General features: G+C 36.7%; 1 long non-coding RNA gene across 1 annotated transcript in view; it reads left to right on the top strand.

Annotated features, from left to right (window-relative positions):
- Positions 1 to 1,315: 1,315 nt before the first annotated feature.
- Positions 1,316 to 25,221, top strand: part of LOC116282260 (uncharacterized) — a 93,419-nt gene continuing 69,513 nt past the window's right edge. The window contains exons 1-2 of the long non-coding RNA XR_012072914.1: positions 1,316 to 1,708; positions 1,827 to 1,895. This is a non-coding gene — a long non-coding RNA (uncharacterized lncRNA). The remainder of the gene's footprint in view (positions 1,709 to 1,826; positions 1,896 to 25,221) is intronic.

A 25,221-nucleotide genomic window follows, 5' to 3' on the forward strand; every position in this document is an offset into this window, starting at 1 on the left:
GATGTTTCCTTTACAATGAGAAACACCATCTACTCAAAATCAGTCGGCAAATCCGTGTTCAGAATCTGTGTTCTCACTCTGATGTTCGGGAATGGTTAGGGAAGGAGAGAGAATCTCAAGGTCACTGGGAATAGTCTTTAGAGCGTTCTTATAGGGCTTATCTGTGCTCACACGCCTAATTTTTTTCCAAGTGCAAAGAATGGCCACTTGCTTGAGACAGGCCCAGTGCCATCCTTTATTCAAGTTCCTTTATACTCCTCTTTTTAAAGAAGCTGTCAAGTTCTTTTTTTACAGCTGACAGAAAAGGCCAAATCTGTGGTACAGGAAAGGAGGTGCGAAAAGAAACTTTTTTGTGTTGATGTTTTACTAAGTGAGCTAAGGAGAATTTTAGAATCATGTAATTTACTCTGGAGGCATTTACTGTACATAGCTATAGTGATGGTAATTTCTTTCATTGTTGAAATGAAAAGATAACCATCAATCAGTTGTCAATTGGTCAATTGCAGAAGTGATGAAAAGAAACTGGTAGGAACAATCACTTCTGTGGCTACCTAGACATTTGGAGGCTTAAGAAAAGTATGGGAACTGGATTGCATTTTAAAAAAGGATTGGACTAGACTTTCAAAAAGGTTAATAGGCATAACTTCCTTGCAAAGAATGGCTTTGCAGTTACACATAATCAGGAAATGTATTTTTAAAAATGAAAAATTAAAAAGTCATGGAGTTAAAAAGTAAAAAAATAAATTATTGAACTAGATATCAGGTAAGTTAGCCCCCAAAATCTTGAATTTCAGTGTGTTCTTAGTGGAGAAAACAAATATAGCATACTAATAACCCAACACATGTATTTTAGAATAAATTAATGAAAATTACTTTGTACTCATGCCTTAGTTTCAATATTGGGCATTTTGAAATAAAGAACTTTCCAGGTATTTATCACAAGAAATTGGAAGTCCAAGTTTATTTTGAACAGTTATTAAGCAAACATCTACAGATAATTTGATTTTTTTAAACCTATGGAAGCTCACATAAAGGTGAAGAGAAGTTTTAAAATCATTCACTTGCATAAAAGGCAAACAGCACTTTGAGATTTAGTATTATAAGCAAGATTTCATTTTACTTTATCCTATTTACCTAAGAATAGCAATGATACTGATTTATTCTGAAAGTTTCCCCCCACACACAGTGATTTTTCTTTTTTTTTTTTTTTTTACTGTGGTAGGTAATAAAAAGGATTACAGGCCCCCAGAAGGATGAGATATCATCAGTTTGTAATCCAGCCCGTGGTTTCCTAGATACCGTATTGTCTATTCTGTTCCGCTATGTGAAAAATGTTGAATATCAACAATGGGTTTCAGTGCTGTATTGTTGAGTTTTGTATGAACTAATCTAGCTTCACTAAGGAAAAAAAAAAGAAAGAAAAGAAAAGAAAGAAAGAAGAAAAAAAAAGGAAAAAAAAGAACCATAGCTTTGGACAAAAGTCTATAGCCAGTGCATTTGAAACTCCCCTTGCACCAGGGCTGACTGTAGCTGGGGAAGACAGTTTACTCATTTGCTCTCTCCTTTCATACAGTCAGCTGGCCCTCTCCTCAGGTGTAGATCATCTATTATCATTTCACCTGTTTTGATTCTCTGACGAGGAAGGTCCCAGGACTTATCAGCTGGGATAGGCCTCATTTACAAGACAGCTCTGTTCAGTATGTGGAAGGTAAGCTATTTGCACAACTTCTCTGCTGTAGCGTGCTGGCCTAGCTCTAGAACTTTGTAGCGTATCACTTATTTTTAACTTTTACTTTTTATTCTCTCTTCTTCTTTTTTGGAGAAAGAAAGCCTGACAGGTTTCTCCGGAAAAGTGACCATCCATGGAATGAATGAAATGTTCCCTTTCTATTCCAGTAAGTAATTGACTTGTAACTAAAAATTGAACTGGCTGCTATGTCAACTGCAATGTGAGCCGCTGCTGGCACAGGTGTTGCTTACTCCTTAGCCTGGAAAGAAAGGGGGCTTAACCTGTGATTAAATTTCAAGTCAATTGACCTCAACATGATAGCACATAATTCTCACTTGCCTACCGAATGGCCTGAGTCTCACTTTGACCCTGATTCTGGCACCTGCGTTTTTGATGTTTGGCGTAGCTAAAGCTGGAGTTGCTCTTTGGGGTAGAAATAAAGTGGGTGGAGAACAGTTCTAACCAAATAACAAATGATGGTCAGCCAACTAAGTCTTTTTAATCCAGTGCTCAATGTGTTCTGTTTTTTTAATGCATTAACTATAAGTTCATGTAAATTACTATTCAGACTTTCATTTTTAAAAGTATGAATTCATGGACAGCTATTTTATTGTTAAGGATACACAGTAAATGTGAATCAGTGAATTACAAACAAGCAAAGGATGTGAGAATTACGATGCTTTCAAATGCTTAACTTTGATTATGTAACCTACCACAGGCTTTCTAAATATGGCTTGCACTTTAATAATTTTTGAGTACTAGGAATGAAACAACAGCATTGTTTTTTCTGATTTCTGTAAATAAACAAAAGACTGTTTAACTTTAGCACGATGACCCTATTTGAGTTTTGGAGACAAACCTGTATCTACTTTCCAAAAGCAAAATAAAAATCAGTGACATCTAGGATTACCATTTACACTTGAAGTTATTCTCCATTCATTTTATGTAAAATGGTTGCATGCCAAGAACTGGTCTGTAAGATGAGAACAGCCTGGACTGTTGTTTTTTTCTTCCTTGTTTCCTTTTTAACTTGAGAATTAGAAGAAATTGCTGATGATGCTTGCTTAACCTTGCTTTTAGTGCCAGGCTGTGACCAGCTCTCTGTGAAACCATTTCTGACCCTCTGCTTGCAGTGGTGAGCCTGAATTTTTCCCCTTCCTTGCCCATCACTGTCAGTCAATTATAGGATTGAACTGAACCAGAAAATCTGGTACAGTCTGGTAATTAGTACAAAGGGTTTCCAGTCTAGTGTAAAGACGGAGATGCAAGAGCCCCAGCAGTCACAGAAATCGTTTTGATTGGCCATGGACATTGCCTTTTAGTGCTGCTCGTTGACTTCCTAAAGATATTGCCTCCTACCCTACAGGTCTTCTCCTTCAAGTACATTATGGACCTTTTTTAAAGTCGTGTGTGCGTGTATGTGTGTGTGTGTGTGTGTGTGTGTTTCTTTTTTTAGATCCAACTTCTCCCATTTTTAGTCTGTCATTTTTGCCTATCAAACAGACACATTTTGACTTGCCCAACAAAGAACCAAGTTATCAACACTCACAGAAACTGACATTTTTAATTCAGGCTTCATTATGTCTTTGAATTATGACAGTAAAGTACAAAGACATTTTAAGAGTTTTTTCATTATTTTTTTTCAATCCAGCACTGGGATGTTTATCTTCCTTTAGTAGTCATATTTCCTTTTCTACCTTTATTCTCAGTAATATATAATTAGCATTATCAAAACCATCAGCTATTATCCTTTATGACTTTTGACCTTTATTTTTTAATATGCCTCAAGCTAGCGTTCTCTAAAATAAGGAAACATTCTATGAGAGATTTTAATGAAATATCTTAGGGTTATAAAAACAATGAAATTTAAAACATGAATCTTTTAATCATCAATATTGCATGATTAGGCAAATAATATATTATGTGATAAACCTATAGTAACATACATTTCAGGAAAAAAATTTATCTAAATCAATCAAACTTGCATTTGATGGTAAGTGCAATTTTATAGTGTATTTCATCACACATTTTTAACCACTACTTTGTAGTTCTTGGCTTAATATCAATGCTATTTTTGGATAAATTATATTTTTTGCAGAAGCAAACATCCTCTTTGATTATAGATTACAAAAACTCATTAGTCACACATTAGATACAACTAAAGTGTTTGGTAATTTGTCAATGTAACAAATGCCTGCCGTCAAAAGATATATATATATATATATATATTTAATGGCAAATTTAATGTCTGACACTCTGTACAAAATTACAAAAGCAACAGTATCCAGAATAACAGAAGCAAAATAAAGCACAAGGTTTTTCATTTCTAAGAATTCTATCTTTAGCACAATCTGCATCATGATTAAAATCATGATGTGTTATGAATCTTCTAAAGGACCCTTTATTTACCTACATCTTAATGTAGCATTAAATGTTGTCTTATCCTATGTACAATCTAAACAAAAGTATCTCTGTCACCACCTGTAGTACTGATCTTTAATGTCTGACTTTGCTATTAAATTTCAAGGTTAATATTGCTTTTGTAACCCTGTCATGAGTAATGCATTCTCCCAATAAACATGTCATAATTTTAAAGGCTGTTCAAGAAACAGTATTTCTGTTGAAATATTTCTGCATTCACTTCTCTATTGTTTTTTAACCATAATATAGTGTAATGCTTTGAAAAGAATACGCATATTTATGTAATTAACACTTCTTGTTTTTAGCAAAACCTTGCCCATTAAAAACTAAAAGAGTCTTAGAAAACTGTGTAAATGGACAACTTCTCAGTGACAATATTTGCATTCAATTTTAATTCACCATCAAGTCTATATTTTGAAGTGTATCCATAAAGTGACTGAGAGAAGAGTACCTTCTGGTAATGGTTTTCTTATTTTATTTTTTAATCTAAAATACATGTTGAAATTCAAAGGGTGCTTGCCACATGTGGTGTGGCAGTATTCTATATTCTGTATTAGCTGAATGCTGTGTGCTGTGTAGGTCTGTATAAAATTACATACAGGGGTTCACAGGCTGTAAAATGGATACAAACCTTTTCTACCTCAGTCTTACTCCTAGTGGCAGAAGTAAGACTTGGAAAGAACCCTAAAGGTTATCTAGCCTCGTGATTTCAAACTGTTCCCTTGAGCTTTTAGCTCTTTGGGGATACTCAGGGCTGTGGGGGAAGGGAGACCAAGTAACTTCTTACCTCTTGCCTTTATCTGCTGTGTCTTTTAGAGTTCCATGTAAGTTGGGAATGCCATGCTGGAGGGGAAAAGTAGAAAATCACTGACTGAGGCTACCTTATAGATAAGGAAAGCAGGATTTACTTAAACTGGCTCTCTGAGTCAGTGACAACGTCAATTTTTCAAACCCATTCTCTTATCCCTTAGTTTTATGCTCACTCTGCTAAACTACCATAAACTTTCCCTACACAGCATGGGTGTTTTTGTAGTCATTCTAAGCAATATTATTAAAAACACACACTAAGAGATCCATAGCCCAATGTTTAAAATCAAGACACTTACAAAGGATTCAATATCAAGGTAGGTAATGCAATTGAGTAATATGCTGTAGACCAAAATCAAGCCCTTTATTTGGCAATACTATTAAATTTTGGTGCATTATTGCAGCCCTTGGGTAAAATACTGACTCATCTATTACTTAGTAAAGTAATATTTGGAGAGTATTATTTTTAAATTTTTAATTGTGGTTAAAGAACACAGAACACAAAAACAGTTAAGATGGTAAATTTTAAGTGTGAAGTTCAGTAGTGTTAACTGTTTTCACATTTTTGTGCTTACGCGTATCTTGCACAGTGGAAAAAATTAATTATGACTTAAATTGAAAAGAAAGAGAATTAAAGAAAGTGAAGCTGAATTAAGATGCTACTCTTCCCAAAGCATGTTTTGTGGAATACTTTCCTGTGACATGTGCCAAGTAAAGGAAAAACACGGTCAAACAATCTTTGGAAATTTAGCATGCTATGTCCCTCTCTAGGACATTTACAATAAAAATTTGGATTTGAAAAACTGACAAATCATTTTATAAAGATCTATTTTAACTTTGTATAATTTAGAGTATCCTAAACAATTTTTCATAGACTTTCCCCATCTATTTTGCATTAAAAAAATCTATTTTTATTCCTTAGGGCTAATGTTTTGTTGAACACATTCTGGGAAATTCTCCTCTAATAGACCTTTCACACACTCACACAAACACAGCCCTATAAGGTAACGTTAATGTTATTTATGTTTGGTTCTGTATTTACCAATTCTTTACCCTCATTTTGTGGATGGGATGTTAATGGACATGCTATTAATTTAATCACTCAACAAATATTTAGGCACAGTGCTAAATGCTAGCAAATCAATCAGGCCCCTGACCTTACCGAGCTTACAGTCCAGGAAAGAAACTGCTGCAAGAGCTCTAGTGTCTTAAAAAGAAAAGGAAAAAAAAAAACAAAACCAGGAAGCACAAGTAATTTTAGCTGTCTCTGGCACTCATAGTTCATCTGGCTATGTTTGTTTTGTTTTCCCTAATTCTAAAATGAGAGAAGAAGGAAAGAAAAAAAATAGAACATCAGTCCGGAAGTTTACAGTCTGTTCTTTGAATAGAGATATGCCATATTTTCCTGAGGTCTACTTACGCTTCAACAGTTACATCCATGGTAATCCTCTAGTAATCCAAAGATGGGCTGCTACTGTTTAGAAAGAGGGAGATAGGAAGGAAAGGAAGGGAAGAAAGGAAAAGGAAGGAAGGGAGGAAGGAAGACAGCTCAGTAATTCCTGCTCTCACTTCCTATTGTAACTCTTCAGCTATTGATGTTACCTTCTATTTAAGATGATTCCTTTTAAGTGTCAGCTGAAGACCTTGTTTGTTCAACAGTCTGCATGCCATCACTGTCTTTTTAATAATTCAAAGCGTATCTCAGATTTAACTCTTGGTGGTAACCACAGGCCCTACCTCTGTCAGGAAATACTTTCCCTAATTAGCTAACCAGCCTTCTTATTCAGGCTCTGACCCTTATGCTGGGGAATCTGTGTCTTCATCTGAACAGAAGGTGTCTCCTAAGCAAAGGAAAAGACAGGCCCACGGGCATAGCCAGCATATGGTTCTCCAGAACTGTCCCATCCCTGTAATGCCTACACAAAAATATTAGATGTGGTCCTACCAAAAGGCGCTCTTGAAAGGTTCAAGAAGAGCCTCTCCTTCTTATTAGTTCCTTCATGCCCTATTTTCTTGTATGGAAGTAAGTGACTTGAGGGGTAGCTCCTGTATATACTACTTGAAAATAAATATTGTAGGTTGCTGGCCTTTGGTCACAGAGGTTTAGGAAGAAGGAAAGTTTGCAGAATTTAATAGGAAAAAAAAAAAGACTTACAACTAAAAGAGAAAAAAAGGAAGACCTTATGCAAACTATGGTTTCTTAGCTGTATTTGCTGTCATTGGTACGTCACAAATAGTTCTGTAAATCGGTTCTGAGCTGAATCCTCTGGGATATTATAACTTCATTTTGTTATTTCCCTCCTACTCTTCCCAGCATTTCCTTCGATGGGAATAATGTGAGATAAGATCATTGTCAGAATACTATAAGGAAAGAACTTAGAAAAGAATTTGGGATTTTCAAGTTAAAATTAACAGCTGTGTTGGTCTATTTTCTTCCTCTAGTTAGCTGCGAATCAGTTTTCTAATTCATTCTTCCCTCTGTCACTTGCCTATTGATAATATGCTAGGCCATGCAGTACTTGTCCCTTTTTATTCCTTTTAATTAACTTTTTAAAAATCAATTATGATTACTTGTATGGATTTCTATTCTCTCTTCTCATCAAATTTGTTTGGCTTATTTTTTATTTACACACCACTACCCACTGCTGTGAATTAACAATAACAAAAAATCTGCACTCTTTCCTTCCACCTCTTGAACTGGAGAAACAGTTAGCTAATAAGAGGCTAAATGAGCCTTAGAGTATAGAGAAGCTGGAATCCTTAAATTATTTAAATTGAAAAATGGCTGGTTTTACAATCAGAAAAACTCAAGTGGACTGTAAGCCCTACTTGATTGTCCCCCCTTATCTGGATGATCTTGTAATGACAGCTGGAGTTATCTGCCATCAGCATCACTGTCCACAAAAGCTTCTGCTCTCTCTGCTCAACTCTTCAGCAGCCCTGGGGAGCTGGAGCTGTTTCAGGGGAGAGGGTCCTAGAGGATTGGAAACTTTATTAAAATGCAAAGCTGTCTCTAATGACCATAAAAGCTCAGTAAACAGTGATAGATCTAAAACCACAGAGCCAGAAATGATCTGCAGAATGAAAAAACCGAGATTTCATACACTGCCACTCATAGGCTGGGGTCACTGTAAAATAAAAAGCAATGTGAAATAAATAGCAGTGTAAAACAAAGAGCAAGAGCCGGAAGGAAAGGAAAATATCACGTTTCAACACAAGCAGTGAAGTAAATGCCATGTGTCAGACCAGTCCTTGCAGACTTCTGTCTCAAGCAGCAGCCTAGTGGAATGTGTTGTGGGAAGTCAGGGTAGTGTCTGCTTTGAAAGATTAGGGAAGTTCACTCCCACCAAAAAAAATTCCTCTCAGTAAGCAACTCATTCTTGAGCTATGTTCATGAATTTTCTGAAACTTTTTGTTACCAGTAAGTAGCATTGGTAGTAATAAGATAGTAATAGGAATCCATCACACTTGGACTTTAAGTCTGAAAGCCCCTTACTTCACTTGCCGTAGACCACGAGGAATCTAACCCTCAACATATATTTTAAGTTATTTGCCCAATTTGACCAATTATACTGTAAAATAAAGTAAGATCTTAAATTTGACACTTTGTCCATTTAACTCAAAGGACTCCATGCATATTACTCACTAATAAGTTAAAGCACCAAACTATAGAACAATTAAGTTACATGTTATAAACAAGGAAAATTAAAACAAGATCCAGGTAATTTAACTTCAAGTATACTAAGCTCATCATAAATCCCTCTCCCTTTACCTTGCATTCAAAATTCCTTACTAGAAAAAAAAATAACTCTAAGCACAAAAAGTCATAAATAATACTTCAAATAGCTCAGTAGTCTTAAAAACCCAAGTAGTATGTTCCCTCTGCACTTCAGGGCTTTGAAAACATTTCTCAGGAGGGAATTTAACATTATCATCATCACAACCACCCACAATTACTTACTGAGTGCTTACCATATTTCTCGCCTTCTCCAAGCCTCATCTTCAAGCCTCATTTTCCCTTCTGCTCAGGAACCTCGAAAAGGGGGGAAAAAAAATCAAAGTGTTGATCTAAATTACCTAACTGGTAGTTTCCCTTTTTATGTAACTAGCAAGTTGAGCTAGCAAATGAAAAAGCTAAATGAAGTACCCCATTCCTTCATCTTCAGCAGAAAACATTAAAGTACTGGTCAGATAATAATTACTCCAAATATCACGAGAATCCCCTAAGTACATAATACTTTTGTCTTTATTTCTTCTAAAAATATTGTGTTTACATTTGACATGTTTATATACTGATTTTTGTAATGAGAAAAGACTGGCAGAATTACCTAAGACATTTTTTTCCATTTTCAGTTCAGAGATGCTTAAGGTGTGACCTTATACACAAGCTTCCTTCTCCAATGTAAGAAAACAAGGTTCCCTCTGTCCCCAAAAAAGAGACTGGGCACCATAACACAGAGAGGCCCCTTTGTCCAGCTCTCCCAGCTACCCCCATTAATATGCACTACTGCAAACTTGAGGCCCAGGGAGGAACTCCTTTGACTTGGGAGACTGGATTTTGCAAAACCCAACCTTTGTTCCACAGGGACACTCATGTCAAATGACAGTCCCCCACAGTAATTGTAACTCCACCATGTTCTCCCATTCAGGACAGCGTACTGGAGTGCAAGTGAGTGAAAACAATGCTGTTACAAGGATAACCTTGAGTTTGCTGGAATCCTTAATTCTTAAACCCCAGAATTTTATTATTATTTCACATTTCTTGTAACATATCTCAGTCACAGCTGATCAAGACACACCAGAGTCTCCTAACACTGGGGCTGAAAAAATACCCATTTAGTGAAACTAGCATCCAAACTGGCAGAGCTAATAAGTGAGAAGAGATCCTTGGATCCCTGGAGCTAACCCGAGATGCAAGAGGGCACTCTCAGCTAGCACTGGATCTTAGGAATCTTTCAGCGAATGACAAGACCACATCGTACCACTCTGCTTCTTCCAGCCTGGTGTCCCTCACACCAAGTTGGCTCAACAGCCTCAAGTTTATGGGTCAGGATGAGACAGAGGGTGTTTACATTAAAGTAGGTTTTAAATAAGCTTAAGATATCAAAATATTGTTAACAGTATGAAATTAATTTTATGCACCATGACTCAATTTCTGTCCTGTTATTAACTGTATTATTGGTGTGTGTTAAGCTGGACTTTACATTGAAAAAATTATTTTTGAAATTTCCAGTGTGCAAAATGCAATGATTTTCTGGAGAGCTTTTAAAAAGGCCAATACTGACACTATACCCCAGACAAGTTAAATCAGAATCTCTGAGAATGAGACCCAGGCATCAGTAATTTTTAAAGCTCCCCAAGGATTCCAGTGTGTAACCAAGATTGAGACCCACTGGTCTAAAGAAGGGAAAAGGGCAGACAATGTAGTTCAGTATGGGGAGATACCAAGAAATTATGATCCTGCATTTATAATTGGTGTTATTTAGATTTGTCAGCCTGATGACCTGAGAGCTGCCAATGATCCTGGAGATGGGCCTAAGACATTCCCAGGCAGCAGTCATTCCCTGTCTCTATCCTTGGGGCCTTATATCCCTGGGAGACAAGGCAAAAGGAAGTAGTGACTTTGCATGGCTGTAGAATTCTCTCCAAACTGTTTCAGTAAAATCTTTCTCTACCTCCCTCTCTTTAGAGGCAGGTAGAAGTAGAGAGTCCTGGACCTACTACAGACTTCCTCAGAATAGACAGATTCAGACCAGAGTTTAAAAAAAAATAATATGGCATGTCTGTTGTGGGCAAGGTGCTCACTTGATTCTTACTACGGCCCCATATTAGGGCAGGTATTAGATGTACTTCCATTTTACAGGTGAAGATACTGAGAAACAGCAACAAAAGAAGGCTGCCCAAGGTCATACAACTAATGTGTGTCTGAGTCTGGACTTTTTACTCCAAGACAGATGGAAAACTGACCAAGGGTCACCACAGCTATTCATGGACAGCTGTCTGTGTCAAAGGAATCTTTCATTCTTTAGGTAGAGAATCAAATTAGTATGCTAATTGTGTTCTTTGCTAGTAATGTGTAAGCAAGCATTATACTCACATAGAAAAGAATCTTAGTATTCAGACACCAGGATGGTATTTGTCCTCTTTTGAAACAGCATCACTAGTTCTCATGGCCAATTTAAATCTATTGGAGTTTATTTGATTTAAAAAAAAAATGTTTGGAATAACTTAGAGAACCCAGCATATGCATCTAAGCTCAAGCTTACATGGAACCTTTGAAAACAGGGTATGAATCCGTCTAAAAACAGTTCTGAAAATGGAAATCCTCTTGAATTCATGGTGGTAGAAAAAAAAAAAGAAAAAAATACATTTTGTATGTTCTCCCTGTGAAGTCCTAGAGTGTGGGTGTAATTGAGATTTGGCATCCATGCCAAACAGCTAGAGCCATCTGTTTCCTATTTGGTAAACTTCTTCTCAACCAGAAACTGCTAGCTACCTAAAGAAACAGCCTCAGGTAGAACCTGCCCTCAACCAATGTGAAGAAAGCAGTTGATTTACTCATCAAGCATTGCCTCATGTCTTATTATGTACTAGCTGCTGTTGCTCCAGCTATTTCATTTTTACCCCTTTCCCAGCTACTGGCACTCCTGTCCCTCTTCCTCTCACACTCCCAAAGACCTTTTCTCTGTCCCTCTACCCTCTGGGCCAAAACCTGCTCTTTGACCCTTCATTCATATGAAGATAAAAGTGGTTAATAACAGCTAAAAAGAGTTATGATTTCCAGGGCAATATGCATTTTAACAGAGAGCAAATCCTTTCAAGCTAAAAGGGCAATGGTCTTATAATATAATTACAGGCAGTGGTTCCCTGGAGACAGATGAGGCCTGCTCCAATCTTGCCACTGCATGGCAGCCTCCTGCTCTCCTGAGGTCAGGTCCATGCCTGCTCATGCTTTTATCCCAAGTGCTTGGCAGAGCATATCTGGCACTCAGTAGTGAAGGAAGCTCTGGCCTAAGGAAAACAAGTAGTAATAACAAGTCACTGACACAGATGAATGGGAAGGTGCTGGATTAGTTTTGAGCCAAAATACCATGGGGAGAGGCCAGGTGGAGCAGTAAAAGGAGGTAACCCCAGGCCATCATTTGAACTCTCCAAGAAGCTAGTGTCAGTTCTGAGATACTTCTGGGAGTTCCAGTTAGTTCTAGGAACTACAGATCTGGCTGTACTTAGCAGCTCTGCTACACTTTAACTTGTTGCATTCAACTTGCACTGGAATTGGGATAACGAGTAAATGAATCATTCAAAAAATATGTATTGAGTGCCTGCTATGAACCAGGAATGCTGCTAGGTGTTATAGGTAAAGCAGCATAAAACCCAGTTCCTGCCCTCATGAAGCTAGCATTCTACTTAGAGTCTGCTGTGAAAGCATTAGTTGTATAATTCAGTATTGAATTGGGGTGATGCTAAGTATGACAAAGGAAAACTGCAGGATACTGAAAAAGCATACATCACAGGGACATGACCTAATACACAAAGTTAGGCAAAGCTTCTCCAGAAAAAAAGTCAATTAAGCTGATTCCTGAAAGGTAGAGAATTTGGTTTAAAAAATTTTTTTAATAAGTGGACATTTCTAATAAACACCTTTAACATGTGATACTCAAGAGCTAATCCTGAGAATTATCTTGACTCCCTTTCTTGATATGCTTCACGCAGAAAACATTCTGAGGTCCTTGCAACAAGCTAGCCTATTCAAGGTTCTGAATTCAGACAAAAGAAATCATTTCCACAGACGTAAACAACTTCCAGAGGCAACACAAGTATGCTGTGATCCCATCCACTACTGTTACTCTGTGCTCTCACCTAGATCGCTGGCATGAATGCCTATTTGACATACCCCATCAGTACGCTCTAGACAGGCAGCTTTCAAATTCTGAAATGTCCACAGACAAGACTTTCTATATGGCTCTGTCCAAAAACCTTGGGCAAAAGAAAAGGAGTTAAGAAAAAGGAAATGTGTCAAGGCCCTTGAAAACCTCAGAGAAAGCTTGATCTGTACAAAGGACACTTTAACCATCCCGCCCGCTCTTCTCTTAATGTGGAGCCAATTCTTTGTAAGTTTTCCGAAAGACATTCCCAAGCTCATCATATTTTATACATCACCTTTCCTTGTCTCCCTTCTTCAGCTAATTAAATTCTTGTTCCTAAAAACTCAGTTCTAGCATCTTATCCTCTTACCCCACTGTCCCAATCTAATTTAGATATCCTTTCTTGTGCTCTCATAGAATGCTGCACTCTTATACCTTATCAGTTATATTATAATAATTGATTTATTTATCTGACTCATCTACTACTTATGGGAGTAAGTTCCTTAAGGACAAGACTCATGTTTTATCATTTTTGTATCCCTACTTCCTAGCAGAGTACTACTTTAAAAATCCACTGAATGAATTAATGTTCATGCATGATAGTTACTCTTCTTAGTCTCTGGAAAGACATGGAGACTTAGTTTTTATATATCTAGTGAACAAGTCTGGTTTTGTATGTAGGAAACTTCTGACCTATGCCAGGAAATTCTTCTCCATTTATAGATAAGCCTGTTGTAGTTACTTTAACTAGGCTGTTGCTCTATATGCTCTATAGTCTTCCTTTGAAAACATCTTAAGAACTAAATAGGGAACCCTCTGACACTGTTGGTGGGAATGTGAATTGGTACAGCCACTATGAAGAACAGTATGCAGGTTCCTTAAAAAACTAAAAATAGACTTACCATATGATCCAGCAATCCCACTTCTGGGGCATATATCTGGAAAAGAAGAAAACTCTAATTCAAAAAGATACATGTTCCCCAATGCTCATAGCAGCACTGTTCACAATCCCCAAGACACAGAAGCAACCTAAATGTCTATCGACAGCTGAATGAATAAAAAGGATGTTATACCTACACACATACACGTGCGTGCGTGCCATGGAATGTTACTCAGCCATAAAGAAGAATGAAACAATGCCATTTGCAGCAATGTGGATAGACCTAGAGATTATCATACTAAGTGAAGTCAAAGGCAAGTATTGTATATTATCTATATGTAGAATCTAAAAACATTATTCAAATGAACTTATTTACAAAACAGAAATAGACTCACAGACATAGAAAACAAACCTATGGTTACCAAAGAGGAGAGGGGGGGTATAAATTGGAATTTGGGATTAACAGATACACACTACTATATATATAAAGTAGATAAACAAGGACCTACTGTATAGCACAGGGAACTATATTCATTGTCTTGTAATAACCTATAACAGAAAAGAATCTGAAAAAGAATATCTATATATATTACACACACACATATAACTCAATTACTTTTCTGTACACCTGAAACATTGCAAATCAACTATACTTCACCAAAAAGAACTAAACAGACCAGTTATACATGGTTCTACTGATCAACATATCAGCCAAGAACACAATTAGTTTTGATGTCCTGTGCTGAAAAGGTAGAATCATATGCATAAGTCTGATCTTTTAATCAGTGCATTTTAAATAACTTCCATGTTTCATATTAGAAATGGCATAATTTCCAAGCTAGAAGCAAGGAAAGAATGAACCATGCCTAGCAGGATGTTTATCATGTAGTAAGTACTTAAATATTTATTTAACAAGAAAAGGAAAGGATACATTAAAAAAAGGAATAATTGGATGCATGTATAAATATAGCATAATCCACAGGAATCATCAAGCCATAAACTAGAATAAGAGACTTACTTTTGGAAAAAATAACTAAGCCATCAAACATTAAAAATAAAGGCTATAGGAGTGAGGAGGGTTTCATTCAGTGGTAGAGTGCCTGCTTAGCGTGCATGAGGTCCTGGGTTCAATCCCCAATACCTCAATTAAAAATAAATTAATAAACCTAACTACCTCCCCTGCTAAAAATAAACTAAAAATATTTTAAAAATTAAACATAAAATGACATAAAAGCTATAGGAAAGTCAAATTTTCCAAACAAACAGGATCCAAATGTCATTCAAATACTGAAAAAGAGTGTGTTTAAAAAAAATACTAACCTGAAAGAGGCAAAAGTTTAATACATGAGGAAAACATATTATAAACTCTAAAGATACCCCATACCACCCGTTCTGTCTTCTCACACCCTTTGCTTCCCCCACACATACACAATCACCATCCTTACATATACACATCACAGTTGTCTACTTGCTTTTCCTGAAAGAGCCTTGATTTGGAAAAGAGTAAGTTAAGAGATGACGGTAGGGTAAGATAAAGTCCTGCCAGCTGAAATTCCCCTTCCTTGTCTGCCTATTTATCTTCAGGATAGGCATAATCGCCACGTCTTCTATGGAAACTCCTTTTGATCTATGCTAGCTCCCAGCCAATTGCCCCCTTCCTCTGTACCATCACTACAACTTACCTCTTCTTCTCTTCTGCACTTATTTCACTCTCTTTACTTATAGGTGCCTACGTGTGTCCTTTCTCTAGAATAGGAACTTTGAAAGAGTGGTTGTGTCTCATTTATCTTTATATTCCATTCTCCCTCTCTTCCTTCTTAATTTCTAACCCAGCACCTAGCAAAGAGTAGGAACTCAGAAAATGTTAGCATGGAAGGGAAGAAGCAAAGAAGAAAAAGAAAGAAATTTATTTCTGATGAAAAAACTACTTGTCTTCTTCCTTTAAAATATTTTCTCTTTTCAAGTTCAGGGGACAGCCTTTTTTCCCCTAGGTGTTAAGGTGTCTGCCCTTGAACACCTTACTTTGGCAAAGTGCCCAAATTCCATCTCCAACCAGCTGAGTCATTTTCAGTTCCTTCGCGATTCATTCATGCTCTTCCCCTTCATTGACACGTTAACATTTCATGGTGAGTGGGTCCTGTTCAGCTGGCAGCCCCCCTCACCCCACACCTCTAAGCTGTACTCACTTCACTAGTTCCCAATTGCCTGCCTCTTGGGGAGCTCTCAGTCATCACCACCATCTAGCGAACAGAGGAGTTGTTTGTTTGCTGTTGTCATGCCTAAATTTTAATAATTAACGTGAAGCAAACTCAGAGAATGAGAGATCTCTGCTAGAGGCTATCTTCTCTTACATGTTTTCAAAAGCACCTAGTTTTGTGAAGAAAGTGAGAGAAATACAGATAATGAAAGAACTGGGCAGACCTAATATCTACTTAATTTGGTATCTTGTTAAAAATCTCTCGTTTTTATTTTTCTCAAATATCCATACTTCTTCCTCCATGTCCTCTGCAATAGTGACTCTCAATGCATTTCTAGTTTGATCTTGCTTTGTAAGTGTTGAATTTATACAGCAATAATCCATGAGCAAATTTAGTAATTAAAAATCTAGCATTTCTAAGGCATGGCATACAAGGGTTTCTATTAACTGACTTCCAAAAGGAAATCACACACACAAATGTTTGTTACAAGGTTCGCATTTCAGGATTTACTTTTGTGCCTTAGGCCCTTAGTAGGTGCTCAATAACTCCCCCCTGACACACTGATTTGTTTTAGTAGCTCCCTGTTATTTCCAAAAGACAGCATTTTCCAGACTTTTCTGATCATCAAATGAAACGTATGTTTTCTTAAAGCTGTGGAAATAGAATAATTCATATTGCGAGGTTATTTATTACCAGCCAGGCCCTCATCTTGCTCTACGGGGCTCTGATAATCACCTATTTCAGAAGCCATTAGCCTTCTGTGTGTTGTAAAGCACTCTCCACTGTAACGTGTCTGTGCCTTTGTATTCTAGGGGGAGGAATGGTGTGTAGTGAAGTAACAGACCTCTGTTGACCAAGTAGGAAAGTCTTTGATACACAAATAGTACGTTAAAATGCTTTTATTTGATAGTGTTGAAATTAAACAGTGTGTGGAATCCCTGCCCAGGTATGGGAACGTATAAAACCTCTGAGAACATGTACATTAATTCAAATGCTTAACATTACTGAAACACAGACTTAAAAGAAAAATGCACACTGAAAGAATGTAATAAAGCTTAGGCACTTACAGGAGGACAGCAGGAGCTGGATTTAACTTATTGATTTTAGAGCCACTGTTTAAAAAAAAAAAGAGCGAAATATTGCTTTTACTGTTGTCAGATAATAATGACTATTGTTGCAAATTATAAAATTTAATTAGCTATATAAATGCCAGAGGAACAAATAGTGTGCTATTGTCTTGATATCTTCCCAGAAATTAGTCTTTTAAAATAACTTTGCCATATTAATCATCTAAAAATATTTTTGATCACTGAATTAATAGTTTGCAGCCTGTTTTCAGGTACTCATTGCCATAGGTGATTGCTTCTTAATTACTACATGGGTTCTTTCTATTCACTCATATTAATTCATGTTTTCTGGCACAGTCCCAAAAGGCAGCCTTGCCCTATATCTTCTAATTACTTCTATAATTGAATTTGCCCACTTTTTCTAACCTATTTTTTAAACTGACTGTGTTTGTTCATGGTTTATTGTGTCTTTTTTGTGTCAGTTCTCTGCAAGCAGAATGTACATTGATTCTTTCCTCGTTTCTCATTAATTTTCAAGAGCTTTGCTGCATGTCTGTTTTTTCAGTCTGTCAGACCTATTGCTGGACCAAAAAAAAAAAAGACTTATTATTAAAGGTTAGGTAAAATAGACTGAAGTTAATTAATTCATTAGTAACTCTGAGCCAATTACTGAAGCCTTCTCTTATTTATATACTTGTTAACAAGACAGAAATGAGAAAGGCCAATTATAGGCACATGTCCTTCAGAAGTTCAGCAAACCCAGAGCTTATGCATTTGTTGATACTCCCCCTGAAAATTCAGTTTATCTATCAGACATGTGAAACTACATTTAAAAAATTGTTGAGTAACACTTTATTCCATTCTATCAATTGATAAATTTTAAAGGGTTTTTCTCCCTCTTCAGATTTTTTAGTATGTCTAATAGTACTAAGTTCTTCTAAAATTATCTCAAAAGAGTATTACTTAGCCTTAGAGCAATTATAAAAATAGGAAAAAAATTATTTTTGGTTTTCATTTTCTTCTTTCTAAGGTATTGAGCTTTTAATTCTTGAAGTGGCATAACTGATTAGCAGATTTCATATACTACAACCCTTTAAATATGTTCCACTTAATTTTTAGTGAATATGCCAAAACTTTACAACATGTGGTAAGGCAGTTTTTCCCAGATTTCTCCTGGTGATCTATATTAAAAATTTTAACTGCTTCTTCTATATAAACTACCTGCATTGTACATACTATAAGCATCACTTCACCTTCCCTGACTCAGAAATATTTAACAGGGGTTAGGAGAGAATGGGGTTGGTGATTGATTAGTGATTAGTTTTTTGCACATTTATAGTCTCTTTAAATGTTTATGTCAGCATAGGACCAATAAATTAACAGAATGAACTGACACTAATATCTCAATAAGTTGACTGGCTGTTTGGCTGAGGTAAAACTATTTGAGGTATGTTTTTTCTTTTCCTTTTTTTTTTTTAAACTTTTTTTAATATCATGTAGACATGGGTTTCCATAGTCAAGTGATGCCAAAATAATAAAAAATGTGCCTAACTTAGTTGTTCCTCAGTTCCAAATGTATTAAAATTTAATCAGTTATTTTATAGCATGATAATAACAATCACAGCATTAGAAAATGAGAAAGAATCTCAGCAGATGATTACTCTGGGTCCTTGATTCTTGAAAGACTAAAGAATAAAGGTTTAAAAATATGCAGTGTGCCTTATTCAGGAAGCCTTTCTTAACACTTTCTACATCTGAAGTTAATAATTTCTTGCCTCCAAATTTTCATACCCTCTTATTTATAACCATTTTATGAACCTTTTCACTTTTTACCCTGCATTGTAATAACTTGTCTTTTTCTCTGCTGAATTATTACTTAATTGAGGAAGTAACTGTATTTTACGTACTTTGTAGCCCAAGCACTTAGCACAATGCCTGACAAATAGCAGACCTTCAAAAATATATGTCAAAAGAATTAGGAGTGAGGAGTCCATAATCTCTTTTTCACATATTTGTTGTCTAACCTCCCTCACTGTCTAGGCTAACTAAAGAATCTCTTGCTTGAAATCAGTTAATGTATCTTAATTTTATGTGGTAACTGCAGTAAATTGGCAACAAATGTTCCGTTATTAATTCATCATGCAGGCTTCTCTGCTCAAGATTAAAAGTCTATACTAATTTTTCCTCAGATGAACTGTTTTTCATTCCTCTAATTACTACATGACTATTTTTTGTGGCTTTACCAGCCTCAAGTTTGTTACTTTGGGCCAAGACCACACAGGCCCTTCTTACTCTTTCCAATTTCATGTGCAGTGCAGACACACCTATATGAAACAGAAGTTAGATTTCTCCGTAGGGATTTTCCCCATCAGTTCTCCATGCCCCTGTTTCAGTGAAGCTGGTTTTCCTTCAGTTAACTTTTGTGTATTATCCCTGACTCTTTTTTTAGCCTTCCTTTCTTCCTTCTTTCCTTTTCTCCCTCTCCCCTTCCTTTTTTTTTTTTTTTGAAATAAGGCATTTCAGAGTTATGTCTCCTAAAAACAGCACTTCATATATTTATAATGATTTCCAGTGTATGAGCTCTTTCCATAGATACCATCTCATTTGATTCTTACAGGCTAAGTATTATGCAGGTGAGAAAACTAAAATTCAAAGAGGTTAAGTGACTTGCCCAAGGCCACACAGCTAGTTACAATTTCAGTTTTTAAATTCCTGACTTGTTTGCCAGTGAGAACAAAATTCAGGTCCCCTTTTCTTAGTATTTCTTATCTTTTATGTGAGGGAACTACCTAATATACTCCCTAAACAACTGGATTTGCAGCCAACTAAATGATATTTCCAGTAATTATACAGGTCATCATAAAGGGAAAAAATGTGGCCTCGTACCTTAATGTGTATATATTATGCAAAAACACAGATTCTGATTCAGCAGGTCTGCGTTTCTAATGAGCTCTCAGGTGGCCTATGGGGCCGATGCTGCGGGTCTACAGACCTCACTTGGAGTAGTTAGGCCTGGTGGACCGAGTAAGGCTCTGGAGCTGGAGGGACTTGATTCAAGTCCTGGCTCTTCTGTTTACTATGCGCTGGGGTGAGCTACTTAGCACCTATGAGCCTCGGTTCTTCATCCTTAAAATAAAGACAGTAATATGTATCTCACTGAAAGCCAAGGGAATTGCCTTTCAATGAATTGACATCCTTCCTCTCCACACTACTGCCTAATCAATCTTCCTAAGGTCTCCCTCCACTCAGAAACTTTCTAGTGAGCCTCACTGCTTGGTGAACTAGGGACAAACTCCTCCCCTTGAGCTCCAAACCCTCAATGTTATAGCCAAATTCCCCTTTCTAACTTGATCTCTCCCCACTTCCTACTCACACCTTCTGGCAGCCAACACATTAGATTTCTTACTGCCTCTTCTTGATTCCCCTTTGTTCTAGTCAACCTTCATCATACCCACTTTATCCTTTCTTTAAGTCTCTTCTCCCATCCAGGCTTTTAATGGAAGTGTTTTCCTGCTCTTATCTCCTCGTACTCCTAACTCCCGCACATATCTAGCTATGTGTCTCTGAATCTGAATTCTCATAACGCTCTCTTTGTATCTTTGGATGGTTTCTTTTATATTGTTCCTTATGTTCTAGTTATTTCTGTAATTATCTCATATCCTATTAGACTCTCAGTAACTTGAGGATGGGGAACAGGTAGGTATTGTTCAGATATCACAGATATACAACTTTGGGGCGCAGACCTGGATACATACCTCAGCTCCATCATGTGCCAGAACAAGCCTCCACACCTATTTGACCTCCAGTTTTCCCATCTTTAAGTAGGCGCCAAAAATGCCTAACTTGCAGAGTTACTGGGAAGAAATGCTGTATATAAAATACCTCACACGGTATCCAGTACAAGAGCGCATGTCAATGAAATTGAGCAGATTAGAACTGACCATGTAATCCCAACACAACTCAGACATTTATTCTAGTGTATGAATAACTGGACCCAAGCCCAGGCTTCCAGTTTGTGTGAACATTTTAACATTTTCTTTTCTGTCTATGTTTATGTCCATGTTAAGTCTCACCAGAATATTCCATATTCAGTCCTCTTCAAATCAAAGTACATTTGTTGATCTAGCGCCCAATGAGTATAGTTTGCAGTGATAATGGAAAGGTAACAAGAGAATGGTTTAAAAAAAAAAAGCATGTGGTTTATAGTTAAGCCTAGGTTTGAATCCAAACTGTCACTCTCTGGCAATTTCCCTAATCTCTCCGAACTGTAACAATCTCAGAAGTTGGATTTGAGCTGTTTTTACTTTCTTTTTTGTATTTCTCTGTATTTTTTAGACTTTTTAAAAAATAAAGAGCATCTTATTTCTGTAGCCCAGGAACAATAATATTACCATGAGTAATAGTAATAACGTTTAATGCCCCAAATCTCCACTTCTGTAAGTTGAATTTATATGCATTTTTTTTTCTTGACTGTTCAGGGCCCTCGTCAATTTAAATGTTTTGCTTATTTCAGTAATTGCTAAGAACAGTACATTTCTTTTTATATTCTTATCAACTAGTTTTAAAAAACAACTAAATATATCAATAAATTGTATCGCCATTCAGTTTAACACTTTGGGGGACAAATAATTTTTTTTATAACTAGAAGTTAAATGCTGTCACTGTAACCGAATTTGACTCACGCCTGGACACAGTATGAGAGAGAGATCCAAGTTGTAGCTAAACTTAAAGCAGTCAAAGCCAAAGTCACAGCCATAGTCAGTATGTTGTTTTGTTAATGTGGGTAAGGAGAGTTTTTTTAAAGAAAAATAGAAAATGGGGCAAACCTTGTTTTAATTTGGGACTATACGGAAAGAAAACTAAATGCCTATATAAAAACCCATTCTTTCAGACTACCAGTAACATCTTCCCTCAGCCTCAAGAGACAATCATAAAACAATAACTCAGAGTGCTTTTAGCACAAGAACTGAAGTTGTACACTGTGCCTGTAAAGTCCTATGTAGAAGGAAGGCAATGTTTAAAGCTGCTGTCTCCTCCTGAAAGAAAGAAAGAAACTGGGATTCTGAATCAAGGATGTATACATTTTCTGTCTTTCTGTCTTGTGGGTCTTTCCTGCTAAAAATATTTTTATGAAATTGCTCTGTGCTTTAAGCTTCGTGTGGTCTTGTTTGCTTGTTCTCAAATCTCAAACCATGACATAGTTATGAAACATCTTGAGTTATTAAAAGTAGAGAAATTGTATTTTGTTTGTGAAATAAACAGCAGGCCAAGCAATGTCTTCAGAAAGAAAGATCTTATTTTGTATGAAAAAATGTCCTTTTTCATTATAAGCTAAAATGAAGGATGATTCCAGGACAAAGAGACAGAAATTATCACTTGCAAGCTGTTATGCTGAAGCTGTCTGCATAGCTGCAAATGAAGCAGAGATTGGTTTCTTTTTCTTGGCCTATTTGGCCAGTATAAAGCATCTTACTGGGTGATCAAATCTTGAAAAGTCACCTTGAGATTTAAGTTACCAGTCTGCAGCATATTGAGGATCAACTTAACAACAAAGAGAGATTTAATTTCACTTCCTGAGGCATAAACACAAACTGAGACACAGCCTACCAAATGGTTATAAGCATGGGCTTCAAGTTAGACCCACCTGAATGTAAGCCCCGGGTCTACCCCTGGCTAACCACGTGATCTTTGGCAATTTACTCTCATGAAGCCTGTTTCCTCATCCGTGGGGATTATACCATATTTCATCAGAGTTAAGACATAAATTTCTTTCACACTCTAACATCTCTGATGTCAAAAGGCATCTTACAACTGATGATTTGTCATGGTTTAATTAGCAAAGCCTTTTCTTTTCTTACTAGTACATAAATTAATTGTGGAGTTAACCATCTATGGCATTTGAGATTCAGTTAAATTATATATATGTCATAGAGTTGTTTTGAGATAAAAATAAAATAGATATGTAAAACCTAGTACCTGGCCCACAGAAGACTCTTGGTAAATAATACCCATTAATGTAGTACAGTACGATTTTTTGTAACTTTGGCATTTTTCTGTCATTTTAGTTATAGTTTTTGTTTGCCAAAACTAGAAGTTAATTTTTTTTGCAAAATCCTTGTGTTGTGATAGCCTGCCTACTGAATTAGTTGTTCATCAAATTTCATCTAATTTCTCTGGCAGCAAGATATTGACCCTAAGGGTATAAATCTGAAACATGATCAAAATAAAGGCTTATGAACGTCCACACTGATTTATCAGATTGAGATGTCTGCAGACAAGAAGTCAGTAGTGCGCATGCTTCACCAGTGCCTGGCCTGTGGTTATTAGCTACTGCAGTGGTGTTAAGGGCAGAAACATGCAAGGAGTGGGTGAAGAGCACAGATTCTGAGCCAAACTGGCTGAGTTCAAATCTTGGCTCTTCCCCTTACAAGCTCTGTAACCATGGACAAGTTACTTAACTTCTCTGTGGCCTCCATTTCGTCATAGGGTTGTTGTGAAAATTAAATGAACAATGTCCATGGGGTACTTTGTAAGTTTGCTATTATTGAAACACATCCTTCTTGTGTTTAAGTTCCTTAAAAAAGGGCTGAGTTTTCTGATACTAAAAGGGAATATTGTAATCAATTTACTTTTCAAGCAAGTAACTGTTATAATTCTATTAAAGGTTTATATATAAATATATGTTTATGTGTTATACAAAACATATAACATGCAAAGAGTCCCTTTGAGATATTTGTAATCATGTGGCCCAGCTGATAAAACTAGCCTACTTAGCAATAAACATGACTGGAAAAAAAAAATCAAATTAAGTCTGAGGTTGCTTTCAACAGCCTCTGGGTGTCTGTATATATCTTGTTATGGTTTAAAATTCAGTGTAATATAGGTCAGCTTGTACCCACAAGAAAGGGTCACTATGACCAAGAATTTTAGAATGGCCTCCTTCTAACATTTGTTCACTTGTAATTCATATTATTCTAATTTCTTATAGCTGTGAATATGACTATTATGCCTAAAACAACTATGACCATCAAGCATGTATCTCTAAGCACTTAGATTGGGTGTGGCTTTTAACTTATTGATCACACCTTTTAAAAATACAGAATCAACTCTGAAATGAAATAAAACTTACCAATAGTTCATCATTATTTTGTGAGTGGTAATTATGTGGTAATTCACTTGAATAACTGTAATCAGTATTATTTTTCATAAACCAAAGCACATTTTTAGCTTTTCTCTTCTCTCTTTGTTTGAATTTTGTTCAGTCTCTAATATCTGTCATCAGTGTCAATGCCGAAAGACTACAGCACAGTGTGTTAGAATGTTGGTGTCCCAACAACTTGGCTCCAAAACCCAGTCTACCACTCAACTAACCCCCAAAATCTTCAATAAGATTTGCTCTTGCTCATGTCATAAGTCTGGTAAGGGGTAGGTGGCCTTCCTTTATCCTGCAGCTCAGCCATCTAATGCATGCTTCCCACAGTCATCCTGGTAGGAAAGGCAGAACCTGGAAGGGCTCTTTTAGGAGCCAGAACTGGAAATGACTTAAGTCACTTACATCCAATTCCGTTATCTAAAACACAGTCACATGTCCATAACCAAATTACAAGGGAGGCTGGGAAATAGCATCTTACTACTTGCTCAGTTAGAAAAAATGGTGTGGTGAATATGTAGCATTTTCCCTGCCACAGCCACTTACTAGCTGTATAACTTTAAGCAAGTTACTTAACTTCTCAGAGCCTCAGTTTTCTCATTTGCAAAATACCAATAGTAATACCTATCTTGCAGAGCTGCTGTGAGGATAAATGAGAGAAAGAATGTAAAGCACATGGCATATGATAAGTCCTTCATAAAACTGTTATGTTTTATTACTAATAATCAATACTTTCTCCTTAAAACACATACATACATAGGACCCAAGTTATTAGCACCCACCAGTTGAACTCTCTACTGAGCCTCTAGATACTGCCTAGCCTGTTGGGAGTACAGGAATCAAGGCAGCCTAGACCACTGGCCATGGGACTGATGTCCATAAAAGCATCATACTACATGGGCTGGGGTAAGGAGAAACCAAAGCCAGGGCAGGATCCTGAAAAAAGGCTCTATGTTCTCCTGGAATCTTAGAGGGGAGGATTTTAAGGGATAAATTAAAGTGGTGGAGGACAGAGGGGAGAACTCACCAGTTGTGTCAACTTGTGCTCAAAGTGGACCCCAAGTCCCAAGATGGCAGCTGCAAGAAAGGCGGGAAAATGAACAC

The sequence above is a fragment of the Vicugna pacos genome, chromosome 1 (genome assembly GCF_048564905.1).
Source record: "Vicugna pacos chromosome 1, VicPac4, whole genome shotgun sequence".
NCBI classification, from domain to species: domain Eukaryota; kingdom Metazoa; phylum Chordata; class Mammalia; order Artiodactyla; family Camelidae; genus Vicugna; species Vicugna pacos.